Raw genomic sequence first — 13,084 nt, 5'->3', positions numbered from 1 at the left:
TGCATTTCTCTTAATGTTCACGTATTTCTATACAAATCGATATATGAATGCCATCAGTAGAAGAAAAACCAAGGCAGATTATTCTTATTACATATTTTTAGAAAAACAATAATATGAAGTATATTGCAAGCCATGTTCATCTACTAGTTGTAACTTATGACAACATAAGCTTTTGCACAACCTGCTCCGACTTATTGAAGTATTTAGAAATCTGTTCTAAATAAGCTGTATTTGCCAGTGGCTACCAACAGGACGTTAAAACTTGTTCGCAGTGGGTCATGTTTTTTTTATTGTTATAGCAATTAGATGGGCTCTCCAGGCGGATTTCTTCCGTCGTCATCGCCGCTGCCGTGAGGTTCCCTATTAAGTGAAAGAGCGATAAAATCGCTCTATGTGCGAGTCAAAGCGCGCGAGGGCCACGCGGTTTCGGGGAGAGCGAACGCATGGCGGAGAGCAAACGCGACTCTTCCGTCGCGCCGAAGGCCGTGGCGGGATGGGAGGGAGGGGGGGTGACGCTGTGCTGCGGCACCAACTGCGTATCTTGCGACCTGGCGCAAGGGAAACTGGGGACTCAATCTCGCACGCAAAAGGAGGAAATCGAGGAGGCAGCGCAGGAGAGAGAGGAGGTGCGGCTTCTACTCTGCCAGCAACTGCGTACTTGTACTTTTCGCGACCGCGGATGGTCGCGCGCACCATATCTTGAAAGCGATCTGTACACGGCTCCTACCTTTGTATGCGCTGTGCTTTCGCCGCTCAGTTTCCGTTGAAGCCATACACCGCACGAACCTTCGCTCGCTGCTATCGCCGCGCTTGCTCACGCCAGCGTTTTGACAGTGGTTGTTAGCGGTCATCGAATGTGATCTATTCATGTTTGATTGTGCGCGCTGATACCATGCTTGTTAATTCAGTTAGTAAGCAAATGTGTCCAACTTTATGCAGCCGACAAAACCACTATACTGACTCCGTATAGCTCTCTACTAATTTCCTATAGAAATTGATGCTTCGCCTTTCTTCCGAAACTGCGACTATTTTATTAATATAGTAAAAAAGTTTGTCTTTCATGTTTTGTTTGTGTTTTCTGGTACTTTCAATCAGAAAAGCAAATGCTAGAAGCGGTGTTGGCAAACATTTCAAGAGAAGCTATCATCGCAAATTTGACAATAACCACCATTTCTACATTAGCTAACTCATTTTTTCATTCAGAAAGGTCAGGGCTGGTTACATCCATACAAAGAGAATAAAACGAACAACACACAGTCCTTACGCGTGATGGTAAGGATTGCATTTGAAGTGCGAACCTGTAGCCCCCGCATACTACAGAGAAAATGTACATAAGGAATACAAAAAGCACAAATAGGTTGTACATGGTAGAAGATTTACCTGCACATCTATGTGGGCCAGGACAATTAATTAATGGAAGTGCAGAGACGATGCTACAGTTAAGTTGGCACAGCCAAAATGCTAGTAAAGTAAAAAATAATACTGAAGATTTCCGTACTGTGAGATTGATATTATGCGAAGAATTTTATAGGTAACTAGCTATCCAGCATCGTCTGGGATTCTTCTAAGCAATACTATCGGACAACATGTTTGTCTAAGGCGAGCAGTTGTGTGCATGCGACGAAAGCGGGTGTCTGACAGCAGCAGCAAGATGATTAATACATTGACGACGATCATATGATGGTGGCGATAGTATGATTTGTGCTACGGCAGTTCGACTCCATGTTTAGAACATCCTAACTGTTGGGTTCTTCATAGGTACTGAACACGCATAACCGAGAGAAATAGACATTGTGACATTTGCGACTAAGTTCTATACAATCATACAAACCTATGTCTATCTCATGGAAATGACAGACGTACTACGCTGTGATGAAACTCTGGTGAGAGAAATGGACTGTGGTGAAACAACAATGGCATTTGTACTCCAACAAAGAAATCCTATAAGATGATCGAAATGAATCAATGGCGCAATACAACGTTGCAGAGCTTTTATATAAAATTAGCAGATATGAGGAAAGAACTGATTAGTGCGGGCCGATCACGAATGTGATGCGGCCTAACACTGCGTCTCAAAGCATCTAAATGTCTTAAGAGAGCAATGCGAGGGTGGCAGGGATATTGCAGAAACATATTCTCCAAGGGCAGCAGGGAAACATTGTAAGCGTTCCTAGCATGTTATGTATTATTGCACACATGTATTTGCGTATTATATATTTACATGTGCACATGTTTATTGCTTTTCACAATATTTTTTATTAAATGTCCATGCCTTTTCTTTAGCCTGGAATTATTCCAATAGATGTTCAATTGAGCGCTGCTGAGAAGGCATGCAATGCACATGTTCAAATCAATTTCATGCGAAATCAATGTCATCAATGTCATTCGTGATGCATATTTCATCCCATACAGCGACTGGTTTGGTTTGACGAGTTTTATGAAGGAATGTGGTGGCGTGGAGCAGAGGTAGAACACCCGGCTTCTAATCTGAAGGTTGCAAGTTCGAATCCTCCTCCAATCCGCTACATTTTCAGGCATGGAGTGGCGCCTGACATCTGCAAAAAAATATCGCCAAGAGCTAGTGGGGCTATACTAGTCCAGATACAACCAAATTAGGAAGGCCCACTAAGCTTCAACAATGCTACATGTGTGCCTCATAATCAGAACTGGTTTTGGCACGTAAAACCCCAGAAAGAAGAAGAAGCTTCAACAAAGTCACTCCCTCACCAGAACAGGTGAATAGAACAGGCCTTTCCCGTTGCAGTATTCGGCAACTACTTCCCTCAAGACTCCTACAGTTAACCCATGGCCCTCAGTCCCCAGTGGCTGCGCAGCACTTGACCAAGGCGGCGGTCAGACCTGCGACGCGGCAGAGTGTGCTCAGAATCTCTGGGTCTAAACAGGACGCGACTGCAAACTGAACCTGGAAACGTTCAACACGCGCACCTTATCGAGTGAGGCTAGCTTAGCAGATCTGTTTGAAGAATTATCAGGTATTGCCTGGGATATAATTGGACTTAGCGAGGTTAGAAGAACTGGTGAGCGAGGTTAGAAGAACTGGTGAGGCTCATACAGTGCTGACGCACGGCCACGTCTTCTGCTACAGAGGTCCAGTTAAGAGAGAATTCGGAGTAGGATTTCTGGCCCATAAGGACATAGCGGGCAACATTGATGAATTCTACAGCATTAATGAGAGGGTAGTAGTCGTCGTAATAAAGCTAAATACCAGGTATAAAATGAAGGTAGTGCAAGCCTACGCCCCAACTTCCAGTCACGATGATGAAGAAATCGAACAGTTTTATGAAGATGTTGAATTAGCAATGAGGAAGGGTGCAAACTCAGTATACTGTAGTCATGGGCGACTTCAATGCAAAAGTGGGGAAAAAGCAGGCTGGTGAGCAAGCAATTGGCAACTAGGGCATCGATTCTAGGAACACTAGATGAGAGATGTTGATAGAATTCATGCAAAGGAATAGGCTCCGAATAATGAATACCTTCTTCTGAAAGCGCAGCAACAGAAAGTGGACCTGGAAAAACCATAATGGAGAAACAAGGCATGAAATAGATTTCATACTCTCTGCTGATCCAAGCATAGTGTAGGACGTATGCACGTGTTAGCAAGCAAGCAAGCAAGTGTTAGGTGAGGTAAAGTGCAGTGACCATAGGTTAGTGAGGTCTAGGATTTCTCTCAATTTGAAGAGAGAGAGAGTAAAATTAGTCTAGAGGAAACAGGCCAAATTAGAGGCAGTAAGGGTAAAAGCAGACCAATTCAGGCTGGTGCTCGCAAACAAATATGCAGCTTTAGAACAGGAAGATGAAGACAACATATAGGTAATGAATGAAACCGTAAATAGGCTGATCTCAGAAGCAGCAATTCAAGTGGGAGGTAAGGCACCAAGACAACCAGTAGGTAAGCTCGCCCACTTAGCAAAGGGCCTAATAAAGGAACGGCAAAACATGAAAGTGTGAAAGTCGATAGATCAGATAGAACTCGCTGTACTGTCGAAACTGATCAACAAGAAGAAAGTAAGAGATATCCGAAATTATACCATGGAAAAGACTGAAGAAGCAGTGAAATATGGACGCAGCATGAAATCAGTGAGAAGAAAACTTCGCATAGGACAAGGCAAAATATATGCACTGAAAGATAAGCAGGGTAATATCAGCAATTTTGACGACATAGTAAAGACAGCGGAAGAATTTTATACTGACCTGTACAATGCCCAGAGCAGCTAAGCTACTTTCATTCGAAGTAGTGATGAACAGAATACAGAGGCTCCTACTATTACTAGCGATGAAGTTAGAAGGGCCTTGAAAGACATGACCAGGGGAAAACCTGCTGGAGAAGATGGAATAGCAGTCGATTTATTCAAAGATGCAAGAGATATGCTTGAAAAGCTTGCGGCCCTTTATACGCAATGCCGCACGACTTCAAGTGTACCAGAAAGCTGGTACAACACCAACATTATACTCATCCATAAGAAGGGAGACGTTAAAGAATCGAATAATTATAGACCCACTAGCTTGCTTTCAGTATCGTATAAAATAGTCACCAAGATAATTTTCAATAGAATCAGGGCAATACTTGACTTGAGCCAACCAAGAGAACAGGCTGGCTTCAGGAGGTATATTCTACGATGGATCATATCCATGTCATTATTCAGGTAATAGAGAAATCTGCGGGGTACAATCAACCTCTCTATATGGCTCTCATAGATTATGAGAAAGCATTTGATTCAGTAGAGATACCAGTAGTCATTGAGTCATTGCGTAATCAAGGAGTACAGGAGGCATACAGTGAATATCTTAGCAAATATCTACAAGGAAACAGCAACCTTGGTTCTCCTCAAGAAAAGTAGAAAGATACCTATCAAGGAAGGGGTCAGGCAAGGAGACACGATATCTCCAGTGTCATTCACTGCATGCTTTGAAGAAGTATTCAAGCTCTTAGACTGGTAAGGCTTAGGAGTGCGGATAAATAGTGAATATCTCAGAAACATCCGGTTTGCAGATGACATCGTTCTGTTCAGCAACAATGGGGACGAATTACAGCAAATGATTCAGGACCTTAACCAAGAAAGTGTAAGAGTGGGGTTGAAGATTAATATGCAGAAGACAAAGATGATGTTAAATAGCCTGGCAAGGAAACAAGAATTCAGGATCGCCACTCAGCCTCTAGAGTCTGTAAAGGAATATGTTTATCTAGGTCAATTACTCACATGGCACCCTGATAGAAATAAGTTTACAGAAGAATAAAATTGGGTTGGAGTGCATACGGCAGGCATTGCGAAATCCTGACTGGGAGCTTACCTTTCTCGTTGAAAAGAAAAGTGTACAATCATTGTATTCTACCAGTGCTAACATAAGGGGCAGAAACTTGAAGGTTAACAAAGAAGCTCGAGAACAAGTTAAAGACGACACAAAGAGCGATGGAACGAAAAAAAATGTTATCCCTAACGTTAAGCGACAGGAAGAGAGCGGTGCGGATGGACATTAAGCGGAAGAAATGGAGCTGGGCAGGCAATGTAATGTGTAGCATGGAAATCTGGTGGACCATTATAGTTACACACTAGATACCAAGAGAAGAGAAGCTCAGTCGAGGATGACAGAAAACTAGGTGAGGTGATGAAGTTAGGAAATTTGCAGGGGGAAGTGGGAATCAGCTAGCGCAAGACAGGGGTAATTGGATATCACAGGGAGAGGCCTTCGTCCTGCAGTGGACGTAAATATAGGCTACTGCTGCTGCTGATGATGATGATGTACGGATTGTACTAGAATGCTCCCATTCTGGAGACTTGGCCTAGAATGGGCAGACCCACTGGCACATACTGCACAGCTAAGTCAAATAATTCCTCAAATATATTTTATCAATCTATGAACCGATCGATGTGCTTTTGTGATGCCTGTGATCCGACATTACATGCGCAGGTTTGATGTAGGAAGTTACGTTTTGTTATCCATAACAGGGGGCAGACATACTTGTTCAATATAAAAGTGCAATAAAAACCTGAAACGGGCCGGCACGCTTTTATTTATCTACATTGTGACGTTACGCCGCATGGCTACCCAAGCGAAACAAATAAAAAAGCCTATTCGCTGGTAACTTCATTTGACACCTGGTTGCACCTAATGTCCCAAGTTGGCAGTAAACAGCCACAAACTGACAAACTACAAAGTCGGGGAAACAGCCTAAGTGCAACATTCTAAGATTATTCTTTTCAGTATAATCTCAGTGTAATCTCCACAAATAAACAAAAAATGAAGGACGCTTAAGCTTCGCCTTTAAGAGTGGAACGCAATAACGTTATCTGGACCCGTTCGCATCGCATCGTTCGCATGCGGCAAGTAGGCTTCATTCACTGCAACACTGTACATGGGAAAGCCAGCTCACAAAGACCAAGCTTACGCCGATCCCCTTAAAGTCGGCGTCACTTTTAAACTCAAATGAACTGCTGGAAAGACGTTTTTCCAGGGGCAATATAAGTAGTCTTTTATTAAAAAGTGAAGGCCCTAGCACCTTTTTTATTATTTTGTTAATTGTTTTCTATCGCCCCGACGCGGGCAGGTCTGGTAGAAATGCTGGAAAAGAGGTTTGTGTTTCAGTTTTCTCGTAGCAGAATTAGGTTTTCTCGTACATTCTAATTACAATCTGACGCCTATTGGAAAACAATCCAACGGGGAATCCGGCGCCGAATGGTAGAGTCGTACTTTACCAATTTTCTGACGGATTTCCCTGTGAGAAATTCAGTTTTTGTCCACGAACACCTTACCACGTGGTGGGCCTGCGCGGTGGATGTGGTTGGATTATTTTCTCCGCCACCCGGGATCACACGCCGCATGCCGACCCCAGCTTTTCTGTGACACCAGGACCTAAATGCTATCGCGTTAAAATAGGAAGTTTTAGTGACGGTGTCAATCACTGCAGTTAGATCAATAACAGGTTGCACGTGTGCCAAACTTAATTTTGGAGTGATATGGGGGAAAACCTGAATTTTGCGGTGATATGGAGGTGAGCCAACCTAAATTTGGGGGAGGGCAAACTTGAATTTGGGGTGGACCAACCTATATTTATGGATGATATGGCGTGGGCCAACCTAAATTTGGAGGTGGGTCAACCAAACATTTCGGGTGGGCGAACCTAATTGTGAGTGGGCCAACCCAACATGATTTTGGGGTTTATATGGGCGTTGGCCAACCTAAATTTTGGGTTTGCCAACAGAAAAAGAAAAAAAAGCACAAACTATATATTGGATAAACATAGGGAAAGAACAGTACGTGCCGAGCCAAAGGCTACGCATTAGGAGCCAATTGTCTGAATTTCTGTAATTTTCTGGTCCCGCTTCCTTGCGCTGTTTTTAAATTTCGAGATCTTGTACAAGCCAAACAGAAAACTCTCCTAATGCGTTCTTCGGTTTCGTTTAAACCTACGTTTAAAATCGATGGGAAAGCACATGTTACTAAATGTGTGCACAGTTAAAAATGAATGCGTGCTCAAACAACGACTTCTATAACTATAAGTCTACTATGAATAGCATTGTTCGTCATGTTTTGCGTCACATCAGTTCACTCACTTCAGGACGAACGCAATGAATGACTTAAGCGCATTTTAATATTCAACCAAATAACCCGTTGTTGACAGCCACACGCTATCGTTCTTTGCATATGGGTAGGGATGAGCGAATAGTCATTTTTAGACCGAATCGAAGACGCATAGAACAATGCGAGGAGCGAATCGAATATCGAATAGTTTTCAAATAGTTTTCAAATATTGATAAGCCATTATGACAGTTAATATAAAACGATACTGACATTCAAACATTATTACACTAGAACGTTTATGCCATTACATATACGTTATGAAGCGTTGTTTATGAAAAGCTTGAATGGGGAATTAAGAACAGTTAATTTCTTCACATGCACAGGTCTCTTCAGGGAGTGAGTGACAATGATCGCTGTACAGCCTATAAGTGTGGCTACGTAAGCGGCATAGCCTGCTCCGGCCACTACGCAAGTTCTCATGTTTTATGTTTATACTAGTCATATACCCGCTGGAGTAAAACCTACTGTACTTTTGCTTCATTTTACTTTTAATTTGGCGCAGCTGAAGTTTTCAAATATTCGAAAAGTATTCGACAAATACTCACTAACAAATAGTGACTGCGCGATTGGGAGACCGAATTGAGTTGTAGATTATTCGATTCGTTATTCCAAAGTTTCGAATATTCGCACAACCTTACATATGTATTCATTTCGGTCTGAAAAGCCTTTATTATTATTATATTATTACATGATTTCTTGTCCACCCCCAATTGGTCACTGGTCACAGATGGAACCATTTGTTGATGAGCAAGTAGATCAGTTTACGAAGCCTGTCTTGAGTAGCATGCGCAAATACATCCCTCAGTACAGGCCTAGACGCCCTAAATATCCCCAATGATTCTCATCTGAACTTATAACTGCCCTAAAGTATAAAGATCTCGCACAGTAAATCCAGAAGTCCTGTGCCTAATGAGTGGAGAGAAGAATTTCGCTTCTTTAGGACTCTCTGCAAACGCCTCTATATGGGGGATAATTACTCATATATTGCCTTGTTGTAGAAAACCGCCTCCGACCAGCCGGCAAAATTTTCGAAGTATATCCGCAAGCGCTCTAGTAACCGCGGAGAGTGTTTTCGCCTGATCGACTCTAGAGGAGTTGAAGTTCAAGCAGTCGCTGATTGTGTTGCAGCCCATTTCTACCCCTTATATTAGGTTTCAGGTTTCAATGCTGGTGTTCGTCAGCTGCACACAACGGCTCCTACATCCAGTTTTGTGTTGTCTGATGAAAAGCTCATCAGCGAATGCCTTAAGCGCATAAAACATTCCATATCCTGCGGCCCCGATGGCATCCCCTCCGCAATTTTAAAAGCTTACGGCAGTATATTTGCCCTGGTATTGTCATCTATATTTATTAATTCAAGGAGTGTGCTGGTCTGGGCTGGTTGGCACATCATTAGGACGGGAACAAACAGCGCTAGGATGGGACGAAATGAGTAGACAGACAAGGCGCTGAACTAACAACCACTGCTTTATTGCTGGGAAAGCAATATATACAAAGCACAGTTCAGCACAGAAGGCCAGAAAAACACTGCGCCGGGAAGGGAATGAAATCATCACATCACGCGCGTTGTCATAGCAGGTTATGATGTGTTTAACAAGTAGTTAATCTCAAAGCTATGCAGAGAAACAGAGGGTACACTAACGCAGGAGTTTCCGTGCGATTGAATGCAGAACGCTTCTCTAATCTCGCGTGCTCTTTGTTCTTTATACCTACCTAGTATTGTGCAATCTTCTAAGAGATATTTGATGCCGCATTCTTTGCAGTGCTGGGCTAAATGGCTCGGTACAGACCCTTTCATTGCGTACGCATGCTCTCTTAGCTGGTCATTCAAACATCGGCCTGTTTGGCCAATGTAGCAGCGTTTGCACTTAAGCGGGATCTTATACACAACTTACATGCGCACTCGACATGAGGTTTTCTGTGTTGTTTCTCACAGATTGCTTTTTGGGGCCTTCCTTGTTTACCTTGTATATATTGCTTTCCCAGCAATAAACCAGTAGTTGTTAGTTCAGCACCTTGTCTGTCTACTCCCCCCGCAGGGGCGTCTGCGTCAGCAGGCGTTTGGTGTGTTGCGACACATGAGGATTGGACCCTATCGCGTTTATGCGTACGTGGCTTAGCCGTGTCCGGGGAAAAGGGGATCCTGGGGGTTAAGCCGAAGCCGGGTGTTTGGACCTTTAAGGCCCCTCGGCGGAGGCAACACACCCCTTTAACCTCGGCTTCACGTAGACGGCACCCCCGGACTGACCCACCCGGGGGAATTAGGTCGTTGCCTTTTCCTATCCTCCTCTTCAATCTTCGTCTTTTTCTCTCACTTTCAATCTTTCCTGTCTCCTTCTCACTTCTTATATTCTAATTTTCCAGGCAGCTAGGGCTAACCTTGTGTGAGATAGCCAACCTTGGTTATATCATATTTGGTTATAGTGGTGGTGTACAGCTGGCGTAGGCAGGTCTTGTTCATAACAACCCTGTCGCGTCCCCTTGTTGGGCTCCGCGGTGGGCGGCTGGCACAGCTGCCGCAGTCACTCTAATTTGTATGGCTTCTTCATACCCCAAACTCCCTGATCGCCCAATCATAAAAAGAATCCTTCAACTTCTTCACAAAGGCCACCGAAAATTTTCCACGTTTCCACGTGATTCACTGTGAAAACAGCGACAAAAAAGCGACAAACATTTCACCCTTCTTGGTGTCAGAATGTCTCAAGGAGGTCATTGGAAGTGGCTACACAGCCACCAATATAGCAAGTGGTGACCTTCTGATTGAGGTAAAAGACAAAATGCAGTACGAGAAACTAACAAACCTGGTGGCATTTGGCGATAAAACCATATCTGTCAGCGCAAACCAAACAATGAACACCGTCAAGGGTGTGGTTTCAGACGACGACCTCATGGATTTGACTGATGAAGAACTCCCGAATGGATGAAAAGAAGGAAACGTTATAAATGTACAACGCATAAAAATCAGGCGCGACAACAAAGAACTACCAACGAAACACATAGTACTTACTTTTGACTCTAGCACACTGCCAGATGCAGTAGAAACAGGCTACCTTAAACTGCGTGTCAGACCTTACATTCCAAATCCACGACGCTGCTACAAGTGTCAGAGGTTTGACCATGCCTCCCAAAGCTGCCAAGGACAACTAACTTGTGCAAAATGCGCTACAAAAGATCACTCTGCTGATGAATGTACTGCTGAGGCCCATTGCGCAAACTGCGATGGCAGCCACCCTGCATATTCCAGATCTTGCGCAGCCTGGAAGAAAGAAAAAGAGATAATTACGATCAAAGTCAAAGAGAATATCAGTTTCCGGGAAGCACGACAGCGTCTTTCGCCTTCATTTTCAATTAAAACTTCTTTTACCGGAGTGGTGCAACAGGGGGCAGCATCACGACGGACCCCGGTGGTCGCCCAAGGCACGCGCAGCATACTGAGGCGACTGCCACCCACCCCCATGGTGGGAGCAGCTAAGGCTGCCCTGCCCTTCTCGAAATCGGCCACACTAGAGGCCTCCACTAGCGCTGGTAGCAGCCATCGCAGCTCAGAGGCTAAGGAGGACCCATCGGTCTCCGGGCTGGTGAGGCCACAGCTTTCGTCCCTGGAGGCGAAGGCTACACAACGTACACATCACTCGTTAGAGCTAGTGTCCAGCGCTTCGCAAGAGGCTTTGAACACTACTCCAAGCAAGGCGGTGCAGCCAGCGCAGAGCGGCCAAATTTTTTGGACCACTCTAGAAAAGACAAAAATTACAGGGCCGCAAACGGCTCTGCAGGCTAAAACACGTTCCTTTTCGTACACACTGTACCAATTTAACTTCATTATGCACACGCAAATTATGCAATGGAACGTCAGAGGCCTTGTTAGGAACCTCGACGATATCCAAGAACTTCTTTACCAACACAATCCAAAAGTGCTGTGTGTACAGGAAACCCATCTTAAATCCAAACACACTAACTTTCTTCTTCATTATGTTATTTTCCGTAAAGATCGCGATGATACCATCGCATCATCTGGTGGTGTAGCCATTATACTCCACAAAGGTATAGCGTGTCAACACCTACGACTTCAAACGCCCCTAGAGGCAGTGGCCGCTCGAGCTGTGCTTCTAAACAAGCTTATTACCATCTGCTCTTTGTACATACCCCCGCACTATCAGCTCCTTAAACAAGAATTTCAAACATTAATAGATCAGCTACCTGAACCATATCGTGTGCTTGGAGATTTAAATGCACACAACAACCTATGGGGCGACTCACATTGCGATGCGAGAGGTCGCTTGATTGAACCGTTACTTTTTTCTTCAGGTGCATGTCTTTTGAATGGAAAAGATCCCACGTATTATGATCTGGCAAACAAAACATACTCCTCAATAGACCTTAGTATTGCATCTCCTACTCTTCTACCTTACTTTAAATGGAAAGTTACTAAAAACCCTTACGGGAGTTACCATTCCCCGGTAGTTCTATGCGCACCAATGTCTAATGAATGTCCTCCAGAATTCCCTCGCCGGAAAACTGACTCAGCTGACTGGGAAAAGTTCAAAAATCTTGCTTCTTTATCCTGGGACGACATGTGTGCTTTAAGCATAAACGCTGCGGTTAAATATTTTACGGTTTTTCTCCTTGACACCTCCTCCAAATGTATCCCTGTAACAAGTGGATTGTCCACAAAACGCCGTGTTCCGTGGTGCAACAATGAGTGTCGAATAGCGCGTAAGAAGCAGAACAAGGCATGGTGTTTACTTCGGGATTCTCCGACCGCACAAAATCTAGTTAAGTTCAAGCAGGTCAAATCCCAGGGTCGGAGAACGCGGCGACAAGCTAGAAGAGAGAGTTGGAGAAAGTATATATCGGGCATCAACTCTTACACTGATGAAACAAAGGTCTGGAATAGGGTGAAGAGAATAAAGGGTCGGCAGCCTTACTCGCTGCCTTTGGTTAATACTCAGGGCGACAGCATGGAAGATCAGGCGAACTTTCTTGGCGCACATTTCGAACAGATATCCAGCTCGTCGCACTACTCTGAAACATTCCAAAGGTACAAAAGGCAAATAGAAGGACAACCATTAAAACGGAAAGGCACAAGATGCGAGGCATACAATAGACCTCTTTGCATGGCAGAGCTTCAGGCAGCACTAAACAGCTACAACAGATCTGCGCCAGGTTCTGACCGCATCCTATATGAAATGCTAATACACTTGCCGTCTGAAACACAAAAAACCCTTCTTTGGCTCTACAATTCTATATGGTCTTCCGGCCACATTCCCTCTGCTTGGAAAGAGGCCATCGTAATTTCCATTTTGAAACAGAGTAAGGACCCTTCTTTGGTAAATAGTTATAGGCCTATAGCATTGACGAGCTGCTTATGCAAACCTTTTGAGAAGATGGTAAACAGGTGCCTGGTCCACTATCTAGAAATAAACAAGAAATTATACCCATATAAATGTGGTTTCAGAGAGGGCAGATCGACAACAGATCAGCTTGT

This window comes from Dermacentor silvarum, chromosome 9 (assembly GCF_013339745.2).
Source record: "Dermacentor silvarum isolate Dsil-2018 chromosome 9, BIME_Dsil_1.4, whole genome shotgun sequence".
Classification (NCBI taxonomy): domain Eukaryota; kingdom Metazoa; phylum Arthropoda; class Arachnida; order Ixodida; family Ixodidae; genus Dermacentor; species Dermacentor silvarum.
This window is presented reverse-complemented; position numbering follows the sequence as displayed.